This window comes from Protopterus annectens, chromosome 1.part2 (genome assembly GCF_019279795.1).
Source record: "Protopterus annectens isolate FY-2018-M chromosome 1.part2, PAN1.0, whole genome shotgun sequence".
In the NCBI taxonomy this organism is placed as follows: domain Eukaryota; kingdom Metazoa; phylum Chordata; order Ceratodontiformes; family Protopteridae; genus Protopterus; species Protopterus annectens.
Window position 1 is genome coordinate 611,406,724 of NC_056727.1, and position 24,446 is coordinate 611,431,169.

The window sequence follows — 24,446 nt, forward strand, 5'->3', positions numbered from 1 at the left end:
AAAATCAAAATTCCTTCTTGGCTTTCCATATTCTGATTCAATGAATTTGAATTTTCAGTGTTCCCAAGATATTCTTTTTCCAAAACTCTTTAATTAAGGGCTACCCTCTGTGATCATTGAGATGTGTTGTTTTATATGAATTGCTGTTTCCTAATTTCTCTTTTTTAGTATTTTAACTTACTTAGCTTTATAGGCATGTAAACAAAGACTGGGTGATAGATTGGTTGATTGACTGAGTGACTGATTGCTTTATTTGAGTGAGTGAGTGAGTGAGTGAGTGAGTGGGTGAGTGAGTGAGTGAGTGAGTGAGTGAGTGAGTGAGTGAGTGAGTGAGCGAGTGAGTGAGTGAGTGAGTGAGTGAGTGAGTGAGTGAGTGAGTGAGTGAGTGAGTGAGTGAGTGAGTCACTTTATGGGAGCAAGCCAAGTCCCAACCTTTTCTGAATTTTAACTTTTAACAAAGTACAGAAACAGTGCTTAATCTGAGTAGAAAAGTATCAGTCATGAAAAAGAATAAAAGAGATAGTTTCTGGAATTTATATTTCTCAAATTAGTTCTGCCTGGACCCTGATCCTTTTAGCCTGATCATCAGTACACAGTTTACCAAAACTCAGTGATGTATCCACTTTGTTACAAATCCTTATCTTTAGCAGTCTGCAGCAGGTAAGATTTCCCTAGCTAGTAGCTAAAGACACTGCCAGTGGCATCACAGCACATAAGGTTGCTTATTTTCATGTATAAAACTTATTTAAAACTTCTCATTCATCAACATTATACAGAAAGTCTGTAAGTTATATTATGGGTAGGTAACAGACTCACTGAAACTGTCTATTTTTCCATTTCTATCAAATTGTCTATGCAAAAGTAACTTATATATATATATATATATATATATATATATATATATATATATATGTGTGTGTGTGTGTGTGGGGGGGGGGTCTACTTTTAAAGCTTGAAGTTTCAAAAGTTCGAATTTCTTATGATCAAAACCATAAGATTGAAGTTTTAAAACTTCAAAACTTAAAAAAATGATAATAATAAAAACAATTTATTAATAAAAACAATTTTTTATGTTCTTGCAGGGGGACAAGACCCCTTCACCCCCACACTCCTGCTAATTAAATATACCAACTCCAAGATTGCACTACAGCGATGAAAATGGCAAATTTCACATTCCACGTTGTACGTCGATTTCCATGTAAACAGTTTGAAGTTTCAAAACTTCAATCTTATGGTCTCGACAATAAGAAATTTGATGTTTTGAAACTTTGTGGTTTAAAAGTAGACCCATATATATATATACACACACACACACACACACACACACACACACACACACACACACACACAACACACACAGGGAGAGATATTGCTATAACTAAAAACTAAGAGCAGTTGCAGCAGTCATATGAGATGTTTTTGGCATTAGCAAAGTGAAACAGATGAAAATGACAATAAATGAATGTAACTACTTTCCAAAATGTTATTTCTGAGTTATATCACATTCATATATCCTTAGTTCCAGTAGGACCCCAGTGATACACTATTCTGAGTCTAAAGATTATGAACTACTAATGACCTTCATCCTGTAGACAGATTTTAATTATCTTAGTCTATTTTTGCCAGCTGTGTTACTTTGAGCAAGTCACTTAATCAGAAAGACTCTGGAAAAGAGAAGCTTATAGCTAGAAGGTCTACCCAGATAACAAATGAACAAAAATATGAGGATAATTGTATGTGCGTGGAAGTATATCTTTAATAAAGGAAAAGGAAAAGTCATTGAAATGAGTATCAAAAACTATTATTAATATTATTATGAAAAAATGAATAATGTGCCTACAATATACATAATGTGAGTAAAACATAAGAAGTAATAAATGCATAGCAATGGTAATAATGTCTATAAAGCTATATGAGTTTCTCTGTATATCTAGCTATATAGAAACACAACATACAAATACATATATTTATATATGCTTATGTATATATTGTGCCTACATGCTGAAGTACATGAGCACCTATATGAGCTGTTTCAGCTGGGAGTGCAAATTTATTCCCAGACCGTATAAGCACAGGTGTGTGTGTGTGTGTGTGTGTGTGTGTGTGTGTGTGTGTGTGTGTGTGTGTGTGTGTGTGTGTGTGTGTGTGTGCTGTCACCTCTGACTCCATCTATTATTTATGCATTTACACTGTAGTGTTTTGCTGTTCAGATTCTTAATTATACCGTGAAAACTTATTAGTATTTAAAAGCTTGCACACTGATTGGATAGTGCAATCAGTGTTCGTTTGTAAATCGTGCATTTCTGCAAGGAAGAAGTCCAGTCACTGCAGTCCAGTATGGTGCAAATATAAACAAAGCAGCCAAGCTGTACTCCCTATAAAATAAAATAAACCCTCCCCAATAAAAAGACATGCCCAACAATTGGGTATGAAATCTGTATATTGTATATATGTAAATGCAATGTGTTTATTATTCTATAACACTCCTTCTGAAATCAAATTGTATTAATTTCTGTCTTGATTGTATTACCCAATGCATGAGTCTAAAAACAGTTTCTGCTGTTAAGAAATTGAAATTCTTTTTTCTCTGTAATTTCTTGGTAATTTTTATAAGTTAAATGGAGCTTTTCTCTGCAGATCTCCATTAAAAATGAGCCTGAGGGCCCAGTTAGACTATCCCTATAAACAAAAGGCAATAAATCAATAAATAAATTGGATGATTTACATCTATTTTGCAATGGGAAGAGTGTTATTTTTTACATACACATCAGCAGGGTCCTTTCATCCATGGGAATCTAACCACAAATGAGTATACTGTGTGACTGCTTGTGTTTTATTGATGAATTGTGCAACACATATACACCCTACATATGTTCAGTGCAACAGTCAGATGACCACAAGCTGAGAAGATTTGGAGATTGAACTTCAATCATTCAATGACATTATTTAAAAAGGTAATACATTTATTTCTTATATAACCTCCCCATATAATGGGAATAACTCATGGGTAGGCATGCATAATGCAGGATTTACACTTTGTTTGATTACTCAGGCTTCATTTTGTGTTCAAACTACAGCAGGTGTGGGTAAATTCTGTATTACCCGCTCCCAAACATGAGTCATTACTAAATCACCACTCTTATGGCTTCTCCATCTATATTCTCTGGGAAATTAATATTGTTTCTGTAGTGGACAATCGTGTCCTTTTGTGACTATCTCTATCCCAAATACTCATTAGTAAACAGTACTTTTGCATTCCCAAGCTGATCATTAATCATACACTACTTCATCAATTCTTTAACACTTTCCTTTCTCTTGTCCAAATTTTACATTTTTCAGTCTTACATAAACGTATTTAACACTGAAACAACATTCTCCTTCTTTTCCCTTATTTTTCTTGCAAATTATGGCAGTTCATTTGTATTACCTTACACATGACTTACTATTTTACGTGGACATACAATTATTAGTAGGAGTATTCTTTTTCTTGTCCCAATGTTCTGTCCAGTAAGCCTTTAAATTTACAGTATATACATTTTTTGCTATTCCTCTCATTGAATAAATAGAGAAATAGGGATGTCTGTGTTTAATAATGCATTATCCCATTCTTTCTGTATTTGAATTAATCTTTGCAGTAAAATATTGTTGTTAAAGACATTCGGCTGTCTAGTTATGCTATACATCACTCCTATCAAGTGGAGGTTGAACATTACCTACCTTCCAGTGGGTTACTGGTTATTGGGGCAGATTTTTTTTACAAGACTCCTTCATAAATATTTGCTGCATTGTTAATATTAATTATTAATTATCTAGACTCATTCTAGTCCCTTCATTCTGATTAACGTCTTAGGAGAAGACGCTGAAAAGTCATCTTGCTACAGCTAATTGATCCCAAGAAAGATGTGGATAGATCGAACTAAACTAATTCTACCACTACATACAGTGTGGAACTGCCGTGAATGATAGAATATCATGATGAATCTCTAGTCTAAAACAATCTCCAAAACTTCGGCCTGAGGAGAATGGGTGATTTTTTGTAAGGTAAATTACTTAGAAATACACGAGAAATGCAAGGACAGACTGTCTGCAAATAATTTAGGCAATAACAACAATATGGAAAGAATAGAATGGATGGTTTAGAAGCTCAAAAGACAAAATTAAAAGGAGAGCATAGAAAAAAGAGAAATCGAGCAGAGATACCCAGGACATGCATGAAAAAGAAGATTGGGGTCAGAATATACACAACTGGAGCTGCTATGGGAAGCAAACACTACAAAAAACACAAAGATTATGAGGTTAATGAATATATACATCTATCTACATAAAAAAACACAAAACAGGCGCTTAAGTGAAGCAAAGGCAAGAGCATGAAAATAGCGTACCCACAATTTTAGAATAACACCATTAAAACAGTAAAAGACATTTAAACAAATAAGCAAGCAATAAAAATCAAGAATCAATCAAGTAAAATTCACTTTCATTAATTTGAAGAAACCAAGGACAAATCATTCACTTTTACACAGCTTTAACCTTCTCCCTTTCAAAAAACACTTAATGTTGATGTTTTCATTTAAACCAGGTATTTTATCAGCACCCACTTTCAATTGCCACAGCATTTCTTTCTGTTCAACAGTGTTTTTGAAACCTCCCCCTCTTAAATCTAGATGGACTGCTTCAACAACAGTAATTTTTTTTTTAAATTAGAACATACCTGTGAATGCTTAAAAATGGCATTTTTTTCATCTTTAGATTTTATAGCTGAATGATGTTCTTTTACTCTTACATGTAAACTCCTGGTAGTCATGCCTATATAAAAGGCATTACAGGTTTTAGCTCAGCGGATCCTGTTTGGGCATCCCTCAGACTACCACAGCACCAGAAATTAGAAAGAGAGACTTTTTGCTGTTCTAAGTACATTTTTGGCTTTCTTTTAACTGTTTTAAGCTAATCACACTTTAAAAAGCCATTTTTTACTGTTGTTTGCTGTATTTCTGCTGCATTGTACTGTTAATTCATTTTTACTGTGTGTGCACTTGTTTTACCTGTTTAAAACTTAAAATGTAGCTGAATTTATAACTGTAGGCATTACACTCAAGTGCAACAGCCTTTTATGTGCATTTATATTGTTTTAAGTGCTTTTTTTCTGCTTAAATTTAAAAAACAAAAGATATAAAAAAATACTATCTGTACTGCTCATTTCCCACCCTTTCCTAAACTTGAATAGTCTGAATCCCAGATCTGTTAGTTTCAGGACTTTAGTTTGTGTTTATGAGTGGTCCAGACCTTGTTGTGCCAGTGGGAGGTCTTTCTGCTTATCAGTGAGAGTGGTAATCATTAGAGGAGCCTACCTGCTGCAAGAGTAGTGGTCTCCAGCTCTGAAATTTACCGTATTGGCTGTTTCTGGATAATTCCTATTCCTTTCACGTTTCTGAGTTAAAAACCCGTGTTTGCATGGGTTTGCACTTGTTTTAGCTTGGTGGATCCTGTTTGGGCATCCTGCAGACTACCACAGCACCAGAAAAGAGAAGGAGAGACTTTTTGCTGTTCTAAGTACCTTTTTGCCTTTTTTTAACTGTTTTAAGCTAATCACACTTTAAAAAAAAACATTTTTACTGCTGTTTGCTGTATTTCTGCCCGCATTGTACAGTTAATTCATTTTTACTGTGTGTGCACTTATTTTACCTGTTTAAAACTTAAAATTTAACTGAATTTATAACTGTAGGCATCACACTCAAGTGTGACAGCCTTTTATGTGCATTTATACTGTTTTAAGTGCTTTTTTCTGCTTAAATTAAAAAAAAAAATACAAAAAAATACTATCTCTACTGCTCATTTCCCACCCTTTCCTACACTAGAATAGTCCAGATCCCAGATCTGCTGTTTTTTTGTTTGTTTCTGAGTGGTCCAGACCTTGTTGTGCCAGTGGGAGGCCTTTCTGCTTATCAGTGGGAGTGCTAAGCATTAGAGCAGCCTACCTGCCACAAGAGGAGTGGTCTCCATATCTGAAATTTACCTTATTGGCCATTTTGGGCTAATTCCTATCCCATTCAAGTTTCTGAGTTAAAAAACTGTGTTTGCATAGGTTTGTACTTGTTTTAGCTTGCCAGATCCTGTTTGGGCATCCTGCAGACTACCACAGGACCAGAAACGAGGAGAGACTTTTTGCTGTTCTAACTGTTTTAAGCTAATCACACTTTAAAAAGCCATTTTTTCTGTTGTTTGCTGTATTTCTGCTGCATTGTACTGTTAATTCATTTTTACTGTGTGTGCACTTGGTTTACCTGTTTAAAACTTGAAATTTAACTGAATTTATAACTGTAGGCATCACACTCAAGTGCAACAGCATTTTCTGTGCATTTATACTGCTTTAAGTGTTTTTTCTGCTTAAATTCAAAAACAGAAAATACAAAAAAAAATACTATCTGTACTGCTCGTTTCCCACCCTTTCCTATACTAGAATAGTCTGGATCCCAGATCTGCTGGTTTAAGGACTTTAGTTTGTGTTTCTGAGTGGTCCAGACCTTGTTGTGCTAGTGAGAGGTCTTTCTGCTTATCATTGAGAGTGGTAAGCATTCGAGCAGCCTACCTGCCACAAGAAGAATGATCTCCAGCTCTAAAATTACTGCATTGGCTGTTTTGGGCTAATTCCTATCCCTTTCTAGTTTCTGAGTTAAAAACCCATGTGTGCGCAGGTTTGCACTTGTTTTAGCTTGAAGGATCCTGTTTAGGCACCCTGCAGACTACCACAGCACCAGAAACAAGAAGGAGAGCATTTTTGCTGTTCTAAGTACCTTTTTGGCTTTCTTTTAACTGTTTTATGCTACTCGCACTATAAAAAGCCATTTTGTACTGTTGTTTGCTGTATTTCTGCTGCATTGTGCTGTTAATTCATTTTTACTGCGTGTGCACTTGTTATACTTGTTTAAAACTTAAACCCCGGGATTCATGAAGCTTGCGCCAGATGCAGGCATAGCGTAGGCGGTATAACGCCAAATATGGCCGTTGAGTGATTCAGGTATGATCCAATTTCATGTGCACTACCGGCGTACGCCAGAACTGCGCAGCCCTCGGCTTAGATATGCTAATCGCCCCATGCGCAGTGTCGCACCATGCAAATGAAGGCATATAGCAATTCAAGTGGTGCAGGCGTAGTGTAAGCCCACATAAATGTAAACCAAGAAACACAGTTTACATTTTCCCAAACAGAACATCGGAGCTATGGAAGCGGCCCAGACTCATGTATTACAAAGTTAACATATGCCAATGGCTAAATACACAGCCAATGGCATAAGAAAAGATGCACAACACCTAAAAAACAACATTTAATGCCATGTCCACAGTAACGCACAGTACAACCGCAGGGCATGTGTGCGCAAACGGGAACACAAAGAAAATATATACAAATGTCATAAAATCGCAATGTAATACAAATCAGGATTTCACCATAATATGGTATGCATGGTACACCACAACCAAGCTGCAAGGGTTGCTAAGGGTCTGCGACAGTGTTCAGCACGATAACTATGAATTAGTAGTCAATGCCATGCAAATGAGGCAGGTAATACTGAATTGCAAATGTCCCGCTGGATGAAGGATGTACCATATGGCGCAGCACTATAACACCGAGGAGTGGCTCAGAGGTGATACATGACATCAGCAGAGGGGTGTGCCACCGTAGCTGTAAGCACATTGGAGCAATGCAAATCTGGCCTGGCCATTGCTAAGCAAAACTGCAGGACAGGGGTGGGGAGGTAGGTATAGAATTGTTTAGCTGAGAGCACATATGGTGCCCGAAAGTGCATGTGTATGGAGATGAAAACGTGCCCGAAACCCGGTAAGTGGATGCATGCGCCGTGAACAATAGCACAAACCAGAAGGTCAGGGGAAGAAAAGAAGGAAATGCCGCAGTAGGGTAATTGGAGTACAACTGAGCAATTAACACCTATCAACTCACGGCGGCCAATCGATGGCAGCTGACAAGTCTGCTCGCAGAAACCTGCAAAACAGGATAGGGGAGGCATTGCATTGCAAAGAAAGGAGGGAAGGCATTGGATTGCAAAGATAGGAGAACTGTCATAGCAGAGCAAAGCAAACCTACAGTAGACCGGCAATAGAACACATTACGCAAGATAAGCCAGGTCTATGAAAGTACAAATGAAAGCAGGCTGCTGGATGCATGCCAGAAAATGGTAGGTGAAACATGAAGAAATGTAAAGGGAAGGGCAAGAGGTAATCCACGGCAGCCAAATGTAATTCAACACCAAAGGCACCACAATAGTAGTTCCTGTAGTAAAACACATAAATGCCCTGTAGTTACGATTGTACATACACACCCTATGACATCATCGGTGTTCACAGCACAATAGTATAAAGTGTGAAAGCACCCTACACACACCTGTGTATTCCCAAACACTGCACCATAGGTGTAAATACACAGGGAACTTTTAAAATGTACATGTTGGGAGCTGCCATAGCTGTGATTCATCACCATGTGTTAGAGACTGACGGTGTTGTGGAGGATGATGCCGACAACCACCACAGGCCCCGGAGGAGGAGAAGAGTGTTCAGACCAAGGGTAACCTACCAGAGGCTACATGATCTGGAGATAGTAGAGCATTACAGGGTGGACAGGGACATCTTACAGCAAATAGTTGAGCTGTGCCGGCCACGCCTGAGAACCAGAAACAACAGAGGGGAACCCATCCCAGTGGACACAAAGGTATGTGTAAGCTTGCGAATACTAGCCACAGGTACCTTTCAAAGGCCAACTGGAGATATAATGGGGATCTCACAGGCATCAGCATCCAGGGTACTACACCAGTTCCTGGATGCCATGTTACCACATGCCAATGAGCATATATACTTCCCCCGAACTCAGGAGGAGTTGGCCAGCAATATGCGTCACTTCCACCATGTGGCACACTACCCGGAGGTACTGGGTGCGATAGACTGCATGCACATACATATCAAGTCACCACCCGGTGAGCATGGTAGGCGCTACATAAACCGCAAAGGATTCCACTCCATCAACTGCCAGGTCATCTGCAATGCCCAGGGCATTATCAAGGATGTGTGTGCTGGCAACTCTGGAAGTTACCATGACTCCCATATCTGGCATGCCTCACAGCTGTATCAGGTATTTGTCAGGGGGGACATCCCACATGGCCACCTTGTGGGGGATGCTGGCTATGCACTAGAGCCATGGATGATGACTCCCATCAGAAATGCACACACACCCATGCAAGAACGCCATAATGAGGCACACGCACAAACCAGAATCATCATAGAGCATGTGTTCGGGATGCTGAAATCATGGTTCCGTTGCTTGGACACATCTGGTGGAACCTTGCAGTACTCTCCAGGCACGTGTGCCCATATCTTCATAGTATGTGCCATGCTACATAATATGATCCTGTGGAAACAGCTGCAGCAGGGACAAAATGGTGAAGGCCCTCATAGCCCACCGCAATTGCCAAGGCCATCACAGGCACATAGGGATTTAGACCACGAACACACTGTGCCAGCCCCAGTAGGCAGACGGAGGTGTGCCCAATATGCCTACACCTTGGCAAAGAGGGAACGTATAGCACATACTCTGACAGTGTAGGCCCCTACGGACTGACACACCTCTCCACCTGCACACACAGTAAAATGGATGGCACACACACGACCACCTGTAAATTGTAATGTATAGGTGGCCAACTGTGTGAATCCTACATCGGCAGCCCTCAAACATTGTACACACAACAGCTATTGGAACAAGGAATGTCAACACCTGAACAGTACATGCGCTTATTAGCATATGTTGGTGCTGTGTGTATAGGTTCCCAGGTACATTGGTAGGTACACGCCCGATTGTCAGAGGCTATACACCAAATGAAGCAAGCAGTGTCTGCTGTCGCCACAACATCGAGTATCCAAATGTCGCTCAGTGGAGCAGAGGCAATCGCGGGATCACATGTGTGTAAGTACTGTTCTGCACACAGTCTGCACGGATTCCCTGCTGCATTAATGAGGGGCTCCACATAATGTAATCATGGATGTTGTGTCAAGGCATGAGGTGTACCCATGACAGGTATTCGTCACACCAGCATGCTCCACCTACTGTCGTTTGAAGGTGTAGCACATTATCGTGTGTGGCTCACTGTGATATACATACCCAATGCCGGAGCACATCCAATAAACATCACATGGACATACCATTAACTGGACTCATCCATATGTAAACTAACTGAGTAACTCATGTGACTGCAGTATGGAGTAACAGCCGTAGTATACTCCACATACAAAATGCCATAACACGTGTACAAATCCCAGATGGCCAAGTGGTAAATGCAGTGACCGTCGTGCATGTTCCCTGTCCCACGTCCTGCAAGGGATGTAATGTAATCCCGAAGGCATGAATAATGCATGTTGGATGTAGGTCATCAGATCATGTTTAGCACACGTTAGCGGGAATATGCGTTGCCCACTGCTGGTAAGTGTAGTTAAAAAATGACTATATGGATATGTGCGAAACAGGGCTAAGCTTCTCCGAATATCGCACAGATCACAGTCAGTGATGTCCAGAACAGGTGAAACCAGCATTATTCACCCCTGTACTAATAGCACCTGCTCTGAAGGGTAAAACGACCATTGCCAGGAGTAGAACACACAATCATGTATACAATCACCTAACACTATGGTAGCCAAGATGTACCTATGGCAGGTATGTAATGTGGCAGGTACAGACACAAACGTGTGGAGTCCAGGAAACAGTATACACTGACAAGTATACAATGACAGGTGTAGCCTGCCTGTCACTTTCCCTGTCAGATATATATATATCTATACATATATATATAATACAGATAGAAAGGGCGATAGAGAGATATATGTTGATATATATGGATTCACCGATATCTGCAAATATATAGATAGGTCAACGACATTCATAAAACCTTGGAGGTACAAATAAATAGGATACCGCCAACTATGGAATGTGTCACATACCGACACGCGTAACCATGAGGCTGAGAGACCGAAAGAACACAGTACCAGAACAGTAGAACCGCGAGTAATATTATCATGATATGAAGGGACATTTAGTTACCGCTGCCGGTGTTGCGGTCCACGTAGGTACTGTGTTCAACTGTGTTTCTGATTGCCGTAGTCTGTGTATGTGTGTGTTGAGGGTGCCGTGTGCATTTCCATGTGACTGTAATGTGTGTGTGTATGTCCGCATCGTGTGTCTGTTAGTGCCAACTCGGAGGTAGATCATTACGGTAGGTGTGGGTATAGCTAGCCGTAGGCATACGGTTACAACCTTTCCCACATTAGGAGGGACAGCCCCTCCCTGGGCAGTTGTGTCCTGACATAAAACATTACAAAGGGCAACTGTCCGAGATTGTAGGACATTATTATGTCCCATATATTATGTAATAGTTGCATTAAATAGTTATGCCTGTATGTAAGAAACGTAAATGTTACATGCAATATGATAAGTAGCCAAAGTCCCACAACAATAACTATGTATTGAGGATAAAAGTATGTGCTATCCTGTGTACTGACCGTGGGTATGTGTCGGCCTGTAAACACCGATGTGTGTCCCGCAAGTGAAAGGTGGCAACCCATGCCAAAGAGGTTCTGTTGCCAACACAACTGCAATGAATGGAAATATCTGGGACAGAAATACATGGGATAGCTGTCATTTAGAAACATCCCTTTACATATCGCTGAAATTACGGAGGTATGTAAGTATCAACCTCACCTGCATACTATTAAGAAACCAATTAACAATGGCCCAATGAATATTCCCATCACATAAGTCTACTAACTGATAGCTTTTTAATTAGGGAAGGAGCCCACACACATATATATGGAATATGTAGAAATGCAAGCCCCACAAACCTGTATATGCTACGTACACCCACCTACATCCCCACACTAGAAACTATAGCAATACAGACTGTAATTACAGCACAAACATCCAGTCACTCAATTACATCTGCAGAAGCGTTAACATACCTTGTGAGAGACACATTTAAAGGCACCATGTGAAATCGTAGCCGTTGTATAATGGAACAAACGGTGATGTTACAGGTTTTGTTTGCAATAGTCCCTTATGAGACGGATGGGATGACAGGTACACTCACGTGTAGAACCACATACTCTAGCCATCACACACAATCCATGGGGGACATGAATCCAAACTATACGTGTCTCTACATATAGCAGTTGCAATTACACACAACAAAACACAATACAGGCCGTCTCCCCAAAGGTAGGGCAAATGGGCAATGCCCAAGTGGAGAATTCAATTATACCCCACTGTTGCCACGTAATTGGCGAATGGAGTAGCTGCACAGCTGATGTGCAAGTAATAAGTCACTCAGAAACACCAATTGGTGGCAGGAAACCACATGTTACAGGTATCGACGTACATAAGGATGACTTGCCAGACATTCAAACCGTATGCTCATGCCATAGAACTGTTTAAACAGTGTAAGAGAGATAGATACAAAAGTCCGAAACGATAACAAGGTATGTAGAACACTCGGTATGTAAGTGTATGTATAGCATGTTTTGTATTAATTACGTTAGTGTATGTATAGCCTGTTTTGTATTAATTAAAAGTGTCCGCAATGCATAAAGTGGGAAAAGGTATTTATGTAGTGATGTCTTGCTGAGCATACTAACGCTTGTAGAAATTGTGCATCCTGCAGTGGGTCACAAGGTAAACATCACAGACACCACAAGGGATGCTAAATGAGTGCTTTAAACACAACAATTCCATACCACCCGCTGTCAGTGGTAGGGTATGTCCAACAAGTACGTGCCATAGCAGGGGATAGTATATGTTGATATACTGTCACAGTAGACATGTGTATGGGCATATAACAACAATGACATGTCTAAGGTGGTCCTGCTGTTCAAGTATGCTTTGCATTATGGGATACTATGTAAAATATGTGTAATGTATAGTATTGTAGGTAGATATGTCAGATATGCTACACAGCATAACAGGCATATCATGCATACCAAAGGTATCGTCTATTGGCATGTACAATGTACAATAATAGGATACATATGGCTTGTAGTCACGGGACACGGTAATAGCATGATAGCTAATCTAAATGGAAGGGCTACTCAATTAACCATGCACAAAGGACATGTAATAGCTTCACAGGTTCATAGTGGGGTACTATGCAGTCTGGCAAGTCTATGTGTAAGCACAGCTACAGTGTTCACACCAGTGGCACCTCTCTAGGGTAGTGTCCTGTGAACAGCAGAGCCATGTGTTACCTGCACCTCTGCACAGTACAGCCACTGCAGTGATCCCTGGTGTACATGTGTCTCCCATCCACCAAGTGAGGTATCACATGAACAGTGCTACTGAGTGTCCCTGCGTGATGTACATAGGAATCATGTTCCAAAGCATGGTGAGTGTCCGGTTTGGGAATGTAACCCTCAAGCACATCCCACTCATCGTTGCATGTGTGCACATATCCATGAGCATGTTGCTCACAGTGGCTTTTGCTTATGTTGCGTATGTGGAGTATATCCATTAATATTGTTGTGGACATGGGCCCTGTCTGTTCAGCAGAGGTCACCCCTGAGTATGTAATATGTAAATGTGTACAGACGTGGTGTCCGTAGTTCAGCCACATACTTTAACCATCTGAGCTCAATAAACGTCATGGCGTGTTAATGTTGTGGTATGTAAATCCGTAGCTGTTGTGTAAGGTACATCCTAAATGGGGTGTTGTACCCTTGAATGTGTGTATACGTCTGGAGTTCAGAGGTACAATGGGTGCCTATGTACCAGCTACACACCCAGTACAGATAAGTGTGGCCACGTAGAAGGATATCCACGCTACAGTGGCAATATGGTTATCACAGGAGTGGGTGCGACATATGTGTGTACTATGAACATGTACAATGTGACATGCATGTAGGGGACTACCACCTATGTGATAGTGGGTGAATGGTGTAATGCAAAGGGGATGTTCATGCACCTTGTGTCATGCAGCTTAAGGCCATGATATTGATATCAGGTATCCGTCACAGTGACACCCTTATGGAGGGAGTCAATATCAGCTGGTGGATCAATCATGGTGCTTTGTATGCAGTGGTCTGTAAATCTAGGCAGGGAAAGTCCCTCTGTGCTAGCCTGTACCTCAGGGAAGCATATACCGAACATGAGGGGCCCTATGACTGAGGACTGTGGTATGCCAAGTGTAACTGAAATACAGTAGGTACTATGGTATGTTACCCTCATTGTGTGTGTCCTGTCCATGAGCCACTTTGCATAACCTCCTGAGACATAGGGTTCGATGTGCAGATGGATGTTTATGTTGTCAATACCAGAATGGAGAACAGTGCTGAAAGGCAATGAGAGGACAATGTAGGCTGTGTGGACCCCCGTACCATCATCAACTACCCTGGTAACTGTATGAAAGGAGTCCACCAGGTGTAGGAGCCATGCTCTGGCCCTAACAAGTCCAACCTGGGTGGCATCAAAGGACCGGAGCCCAACAATATCTCTGTGAATGACGTCCATGATGATGTGCCCCATAGCCTTGCAGAACAGTCCAGTCAGGTGTGTAGGGCAATAGTCCCACTTGTGCATTGGCGCCACCTGTGTGGAGTGTGATAACGGTTGCTGTGTGCCATTCAGGGGCCACAATGTCTGATACAAGGCTATTACTGAATATGGTTTCCTAGTGGGGAGGCATGTCATTCATAGGTTTGTGGACATCACAGCCTGGGATTTTGGATGGTCACATGGGGCCAGTGTCCCAGGACATATAGAGTGCAGGTTAGTACTGTGTATGTGTGACCGCAGGGACACCGCAATGTTCCTGCATGGATTGTGGCCCTGTAGGGAGTGAGAGGGTGTAATGTTAGCAATTAATCCATCCGCCAGCATGTTGCCAACATCACCTGGTTCTGTAATGTTCCTGAGTAACTTTTGTATGTGAGAGCAGATGTGGGTATTGCCATTGACTACTGACATACCACCATAATGCCTTGTGGTACACCCCAGAATGTGTTGCAGTAATGTTTACATAGCAAGTTTTGGAGTATGTGAAGAGGGATCCTGTGGCCCTACCAAGGCTGACCAGTAAGCTACCCCACCTATGGGATTGCACACCACTTTGCAACAGCCTCCACTTGTTGTTGTAAATTATGTCCATGGAACTGGACCCCCAGAGTGGTGTCTGTTATCTGGTGGGTACCATCATGGCTCTGTGTGGAATAGCATGATCCATGCAGTCATGTACATGCTAATGAAGTGCACTGGGGTATGTTTCAATGTTTGTATGTGCATTGTCCATCTGCACGGGTGTCATGACGTTAACTACCGCTGTCATATGATGTCTGTAGTAGGTGTTGTAGTACTCATGTACTGTGTATGCCGTGAAGGGTGTGGTGCCGGGATGTGGCTAACAAGGGTGATTAGCATATGTTCGGAATCCACCAATGAGGGGATAACCCCAGGTGTGGAACATCAGTCACACGTTGGTAGTGTCCAGGTCAAGGATATTGTTGGTCTTGGAGGTGGTGTGTATGGGTTGATCCAGCCGAGTGGAGGTTATGAATCACAGACAGCATTGGCCTAATGTGTCAGTACATGGGTGGCTATCCTAGTTAAGTGTGGGGTAGTGTCATTCTCACATCAGTAGTACCTGTCTGAGCCCTACTGTCCAGTACACCAAGAAATAAGGTCTGGTAACCGTGGGGTATGTTGTTGAATCCGTAGCTTGTTACAATGTGTATAGCAGTTCTGGACACAGTTAGTTGCATGTGGAGCACCTCTGATGCATTGTGCTAAGTAACTAGCCAAGATGTGTTTACAACATAGTGGAATATGGGAACACCTCAGCCGTGGGTGTGCCGGTCCAGGTTACATGACTGAAAGGTATGGTCTGTGTATAACCTGTCATTGCAGGTGTGCTCTGCAGAGCCTAGAGGCAGGTCCCAGTCACTGCAGAGATATTGAAGTGGTGCATTATAAGGAGTGCCTTGCCTGCGTGCATCAGAGATGAAGATGTCAAGCATTGCGTCACATGACTCCATGTTTTGCTTGCCAGTTCCCGTTCTGGTGGTGAATGTTATTGAAAATTGTGCAAGACAGGCAGTATAGAAGCAGCAAGAGTCTTATATGTGATCTGTACTCCCAGGGCTGACAGGTGCAGGTCATCTGTGCCAAAGCATTGTGTTGTTTGACTATGTTAGTCAAAACGGACAGATACCAGATGACTGTGGAATGACAGCAGAAGCATAGGCAACTGTTGAAGTGACACAGTCAGCCGTTGTACAGTGGTATCAGGTCCAGATGAATGCATAATGCTCCCCAGGGCTTGGCCCATACCTTCAGGGCTACAAGACTGGTGAGCTATTGCATGTCCTTGCACACGTAGTCTGTGAAGTTGCATCTCAGGGCAGTCACACTAACATGGAGAATGACAGTCACATTGTACCTGGTGAGGTGTGGCATGGGTGCATAGCTTATGTTGCAGAACCAGTTACCCCACAGCAAGATGTAAGCGACTATTGCCTTGTGTAGCCTGCTGAGTGGAACATCAGTGTGACCGCCTACAGAGTCACCTATGACAGGTGTGTTGTGTATGTTATAACACCCTATTGGCTGTATGTGATGGGCACACATGAGTCTGTGTGCCATAAGTTGTTGTTGTTGTGTTTGGTGATAGGGGCTGCCTTTGGTGCCTACACAGAGTATGGAGAGGTACTGCACACGTTGTCCTCGTATGTGCGGCCTGTGGTGGAGATCTTGTGAGACTATGTGATGAGTGGGGTGTGTTGTGAATGTTACACATCCCCACATGACTGTCAGGTGCAGTCAGGGTTGGTGACAGCATTACCCCCAGCAGGGCTGCATATGTGCATCCCCCACAGGATGTAGTGTCATATGTTGGGAGGTGAGCATTGACTGTGTACATGAGACAATTGCTCTATTGCCACATGTATGACATATTCAGCATATAGACAGGCAATAGCACAGGTACGTGACAGTTGGACATGCCTGTATATACAACCATGTCTCACAAGATATATGAGTTACGTGTGTACAACAGCTGTTGTACTGTAAGCAAGCTGGAAATGTAAGGACAGACAGTGTACCTGTGAGAAATGGTGTGGAATGGGTGCTATATTAATTAGTAGCTCATGACGTGCTCACAAGTTCTGAACAAGTGTTGAGCATGAACATTCAATACAGATAGGGTGTTGGATAATATCAACCCACAAGTGATGACGACAGTCATAATTGGTGGCACCGCACTATAACCCTGCTGAGTATGGTCTGCAAGACCATGAACCATTATCAATGTAGATGTTAGCAGTACAGATGTACATGACAGTACGGATGTTTGACTACATATACCTTTGTATGTCACAGGAGTGTTCTACCAGTGGCCTGTTGACAGAATCAACACTACAAAAGGTGCCAGAGTGACATGTGCATATCACACCAGTGCCAGCTACAGTAAAACAGGGTTAATGTGTTGTACTCCACCCTCATTGTAGCCCATACCACACAGACAAATGTCAGGCATCTGTGTATGTAAGGATGTGAATGGCCATGACCTATGAGCAATAGCTGTCTCAGTGTTGTGAACAACATACAGAATGGGCTGTGTGGGTGAGGTGTGTGACATATGTGCACATTCTGATGGATGATATCAGCATTGTCACCGCTAGGTGAATATCCCTGTACCCATTAACTACCACCTAGGCTGTGGTCAACATTATGGACACTGTGTAAGGGATGGTGCTGTGCAGTACACCTCCCTGAGTTGGTGACGTCTCCAGGCCCCTTAGGTAGTCATACGAGGTACCCATGTCATGACAGGGTGCCATCCATGAGCATGGAGATCATTGGACAGGCATACACAGCACTCGGATGACCAATATTGGATCACATATCACCTTTAAGGGGTATTGGCCATGCGTGGATGGGTGATACCAGCCTTCACAATCCTCACCTCCACTATGCAGCATGCTGTCTACCTTGCATAAAGACATTTGCTACACTATGATGTTGGACATGCTACATGTCCGTATCCTGATGTGAAAGACATACGTCATGGACAGCCACCATCCTACTACTAGGATCGCCACATGCTGGACAGATCCCTGTGCCATACATGTGACATACTCCTGCCATACCATGCAACCCTGTCCATCAAAGCTGCACATGTCATCCCAGTCATACATGGTGTGATGGCCGCATGGTAGATGTAGTATCAACTGTCTGGATCAGTAATGTGGCACTGATGCACCTCACGGTGGCATAATGGCTGTCAGATACAGCTAGGAAACCTTGCCCGTACATGCTATAGTTGATAACCATCCCTGCGAATGACGTCCGACTAGCCATTGTCCCATGTCTATCACATGTGCAACACAGGCGATCCGTGGCAGGATGTTGAACAGCTGTACAGTGCTGTGTAGATGTATATGGCAAAACACATGCATGTAAAGGTTTCCATGTGTATGTGTGCATTGTCACTGCTCAAGTCCATTAAGGCAGTGTATGTGTTGATATGTGACATATACACAACATCAAGGTCAACGGCATTACCGTGGACACATCCAGGCATGTGCTGATAGGTAAGAACACCAGTGCAGGCAAACAGACATGCCTACATCAAGACAGCATTCACATGGAGTATGAACAATGTAATGAGGTGACACACATATATGGTGATGATATCCAATGCATAACGGGTGTTACATGTGTGTGACACAAACATGTCAGTCGTGTCAGTGACATGATGATTTGCAAAGATAACTGTGCAGATGTACTAGATTTACAAGAAATGTATGTGCAGCAGTATCTCTGTATATCTCTGAAACTGTGACCTGTCACCATCATTATGCCTTACAGATAATGCCTAGTACACACCTGCAAGCGTACAGCCACCAGGAGGATGATGTCCTCATCCCGTACCTCCATGAGAACTACTAGGTGTTGTTCAGCCATGTGCCACAGCATGCCCAGCAGCGGGATGACCTGTGGCAGGATCTTCGCAGGAGGGTGAACAATGTGGGTGGCCATAACCACACCTACCAGCAGGTGCACAGACACTGCACGGACTTGATACGACATGCAAAACAGCGTGCCACTGCAATCGCCAGGGAACAAGAAGGAACAGGTGGTGGGCCACCAACCCAGCCCCCATTCACACACACCGAGGAGCTACTGGCCAGTCTGGGGACACCCTCAGAACAGTATCCACAAACACTAGCTGCCATCATGGAGGTGGGTGTCTCCCAACCAATGAGCCTGGAGTTGCCTGGTAAGTCAGTACTGCACATATGGCTATTATATCCCATTTAGTTGCATGTGTCACTGTACATTATGTAATGTAACAACATATGCAAGGTACGTGCACATGCTGCATACTACAGTATGCTACCCTGTGTATGCACACATGTGCATACTATATGCTATTGTACAGGCGAATGTGTTAACATGCACAGTGCACCCTGTGGCTGTCATACAGTCATGGATAATGTTCATACTGCTGTGTCACCCCTATACAGGTACCTCTGGCATGCCGCACAGACATGAGTCCGTTGCAGGTGAGACTGTCATCAGTACCAGGCATGTTAAAGCATAGATCTATTTGCCATGTGGCCAGTTAACACTTGAACACTTGATGTTCATTCCAGTTATGATATACAGGTCGCATCACCCATCATTCACACTGGCCACCCATGTGCAATATATACAAACAAAATGATACACCGACATGAAACCACAGTATTTGTCATTGCTACATGTGTGGACAGCTGTGCATACAATGGTGGAGGTGTTCTACAATGGAGGCATATGTACTATACATTGGAACAACATGTGTGGTACGCAAACAGTACCACACAGTGAACTGTGATATGGGCAGCCCACAGGAGTCACCATTGTGTTATATGCCCCTGCAATGGGTGCACACATTGGGATGTGCCATCTGACATGTCCAGTGTTTTGGCTGCAATATTGTCACACTATCCCATAACCCACATACCAAACATACAACCCGTTGTCTGCATAGCCCTGTGGATGGTGACATATCTGATATCTATGGGTGTATGTCATATGGGACAACACAAACTTGTGTGATAGATGGCCATTACACACATTTGGCCAACACATGTGCACACATGACCATGGGGGATGGCCAGAGACACTTAGCCACACAGTAGATGTGATGTGTATACACCCTGTTGCACATTGTCTACACATGGTCCAATTATAGCCTTAGTTGACCGATTATACAGTTGATGTGGTACACTGGACATCCTAAAAGCCTGTGCACAGCTAGTGGAGGTGTCACTGACGTCTATCATATAAGATGTGTTGAACATCACGACTGTGTCATAGCATGACAGTAGTCACCTGTACAGCTTCCACAGACATTGACACCACATCAGGCCAGAGATACTGTACATTTCCCTTGCTGCTGTAGGACATCACCATTAGCTGTGCACCTCATGTGTGTGGTACATCAATGTTATGTGGGACATGGTGAATTGACAAGTCTGCTATGTGTGGACATGGTTGCCAGGCAGCTAAGACTCTGTAGTAGTTGTGCAGGGGTGTCATCTGTAGGTCCTCCAGTGACCTGTCACATGACACAGCATGGGTTGGTGTGTATACACCTCAGCATCCACAGTTATGTCATGGGTATGCATGCAGTTATGGCTATGCAATGTGTACATATTATGCACTGTATAGCAATATAGATGTCTCATGATGCCATGCAATGGCACAGTGTCTGTACTTCACACTGTATAGCAATGTAGACGGCTCACACTACCCTTCCATGCTCATGCACATTTGCTAAACATGCATCCTATCTGTAGGGCATACAGACAACGCCGCAATGTGATACCCATTACGATGCTGTACATGTGTCAGGACACCATTGTGTCAGACATGTATGCATGTTAATGCCCACGTCAGTGGAGTACATGTCAAGGTCACGTCAGCCATGTATACTGTTATCCTGTTCTGGTCCACATGGTGTATCATGGGGATGCATGCATACTACCATGATTGTGTGAACTGCATGGCTACTGATATGACACTTGCTTGCTGTAGTGTGCACCCCAGGGAGGTATGGTAACTAACACTATTAATGTCTGAGCTGCATGCCGTCTGCTGTATCACAGGCATGCTGCATGCCGTCTGTCAAATCACATGCATGGTGTGTCTGTGTGTGTGTCTATTGTAATTTAGTCTTTCTTTGTATTCACAGGTGATGTAGGTGCGTTACCCTCCTGCGGTCCATCTGATGTTAGTGTCCCCACAGATACTAGCAGTGATGAACATATGCATGAGGTACAGGCAGGGTTGTCAGGGGCTGAATCTGTGCCAATGGTTGCCATCCCAGCTATGTCCCCCTCTTCCCCGCACACAGTTCTGCTGCCAACACATACCACATCACCAGTGGCCATAGAGGAAGGACAGTCAGTGTCTGTTAGCGTGGAACAGGAATGTGTGGTGGCTACAGAAGGTGTGTCTCCACACCATGGTATCAGTGTAATGACAGCAGATGTGCCACACAGGCATGCAGCCAGTGATGCTTGTAGGAGGACCTCTGGCAGACATGCACCTGCAGGACAGAGCGCAGCAGCTGGTATCACCAGACACATGTTCCAGACTGTAATGGCGGCACAGGCATGTGCTGAACGGCAGAACAGAGAAGGGCAGAGGCTGCAGAGGGCTGCTATCCATACCCTAAATGACAACATCCAGGCATTGGCAAATGCTCAACAGCAGATTGCTGATGTTCTGGACAGGTGATTGGGTGACATGGTCGGAATCCTTGACCATGGCATGGCAATCCGCGAGCGTGAGCTGTCTGTGCTGGAACATCTGGTAGAAGTGAGGTGTAGGCCACGTGTACGTAGACCAGCTATTCCACCTAGTGCAGGTCAACGTGAGCGTGCCACCTCACATGCCCGCTCCCATAGTACCGGTAGCAGTAGCAGTGCAGCTGGTGCTGCGCTGTCCACACCAGGACACAGCAGGCCACGTGGACGTGACCCTGGACGTTCCTAGCTTGGACATGGTTCCAGTGGACATGTGTCATCAGACAGTAGCCAATCTGTACCTCTGCCTGGTAGTGCCCGTGCAACCCCTGGCAGGCACAGGTCACGTGGCCATGGCCAGACACAGTGAGCTGTACAACCTGGTCTGTACAATCTGGAGCTGTCAATAATACCCCTGTGTAGGCCTCACAAAAGGCAGAACTGTGTGCACACATACACGCACACAGCAAACACATCTGTAGGGCACCACAACACCCACATGCATACTGAACAGACATGTCCAATCATGTCACCGGCCCTTGCCCACACACATGATGTCATCCATTGGTGCAGCCTATGCCCCTGGCAAACATTATCACCCTGTGCATATGATGAAGCCTGTGCCACATCCCTGTAATCCACACCATCGGTGCAGGGACATGCTCAAATGGTCTGATGCACAGGGTGAACAGAATAGTGAGAGAAGTGTATATTACATTAGTTGTGTAAGAATAGTGAGAGAAGTGTATATTACATTAGTTGTGTACTGTTAACACCCACCAGACATATCATGTAGTACAGGTTTAGCATGCATTGTTATATGTTCACAGTATGTGTCTTGTTAACAACAGTAACAGCATGTTTGTAATGATGCCCTGGTTCCCTCCTTATGGTCTACTTGCATGTGCCTACAGGTAGCAGTGTTTGCAGTCTCCCATGTGTAATTGTGGAGTACTCACAGGCACGTATGGCAATATCAGCATGCTATACGTAGCCTCAACCTGACTGTTGGAAAGGCTAACATACCACAGATATCCACACATATACTGGGCAGTCTAATAGGCTACAGTGGCTAGGGATGTGACATCCATACCAGGTCATATCACAGGTATGTTGACATAGTGCAGGGGTTGTACACAGTGGTCCGGCCGATGATAATGTTAGAGGCCACCTGATAGCATGAGGCCTCACTGTGTAGCAGTCATACCCTGTCACATTACAGGAACATACCCACACTCACGGGGTCAACAACAGTATAACGCACACCCCATAGTGTTGAGGTGAGGACCCCTGCGTATGTGGTCATCACCCTCACAGTACTGTGCACCCACGTGACGTGACACAGAGAAAGAACATGTACAGGTAGTCAGTATGGCTGAGACCTATGGAATCAACAGGGTAGTAGACTGCATCACCATGAGGGGTTAGGGATCCTGTGTGTTCTGTATGGTAGCATACACCCTCACTCCATGCACCAGACAGCCATACATACATACGCACACACACACACTGTGGAGACCACAAATGTCATACACATACGGATAGCTGATGTGTGTGATACACACACCACCCTTGCCTACATCATGCTTTCCACACTGCAGTATGTACAGATCCCTACAACAGTGTACAAGGGTGTGTAACAATTGGGATGTAATCCCCACCATATGTGGCATATATGGTCACACAAGCAAACACACATGGCAGTAGTGTGAATGATACACCTGCTATATGATGCTACATCTGACAGACATGCAGCAGTATTGGCCGCATTATGTGCACCAACACTACGTCCAGCAATTGTGGTGCTATATGCACATGGGAGGATGTAAGTGTTACAGGAGTCAGGTGACATACAGTCAGTAACACCTGACCGCTGTGTAGGTTTTATGTCTTCACCATCAAGTAACAGTAACATAGCGTACTGTTTGCACACGTAATGGTAGGATGGCGTGTGACATACCTGTGAGCCATCCCCGGCAAACATCCATCTGCACAGGTGGATCACCACTTTATGTACACACATCCATCCATACCTGATGCACATCTTACCGTACTGTCAGTATGTCACCATATAGAGGTATCAATGATGGGGCTGCATTGCAACTGCATGTTGTAGTTAGGCACAGATGAGTCACATACATCAGCTACTGCACATGTATGGTAGCTGCATGCACACTACAAATTCTACATGTGTGTTGGTCCTACATGCCTGTCATGTAGCCATGTTTGTATGCATTGCAATTGGTGGACATGTGTGATGACATACATAACACATGGACTGTTGTAAGATATGATGGGTGTCATGGGTAACTAGTACAGAGGGAATGTGTCCTCGGTCAACATTGCTACCTCATGTACTGTTAGCATTCAACAGCCATGGACCCACCTTCCATTTGCGTGCGTGTGATTGCTGTAGCCACTTGTCTGCATGGAGGACAGCAAAAGCTATGCTATGTACATATGTGTTGTGTGTATGGTCCATGCACATATCCACTGCGATTACATGTATGTCATATCCAAACATGTGTGATCTTTGGTGTACAGCGACAGTCATCTGTCACAGCTGTGTAAGACCCAGGGCCCCTGGTATATGTAGAGCCAACCTGGTCATTACAGTGGTATCA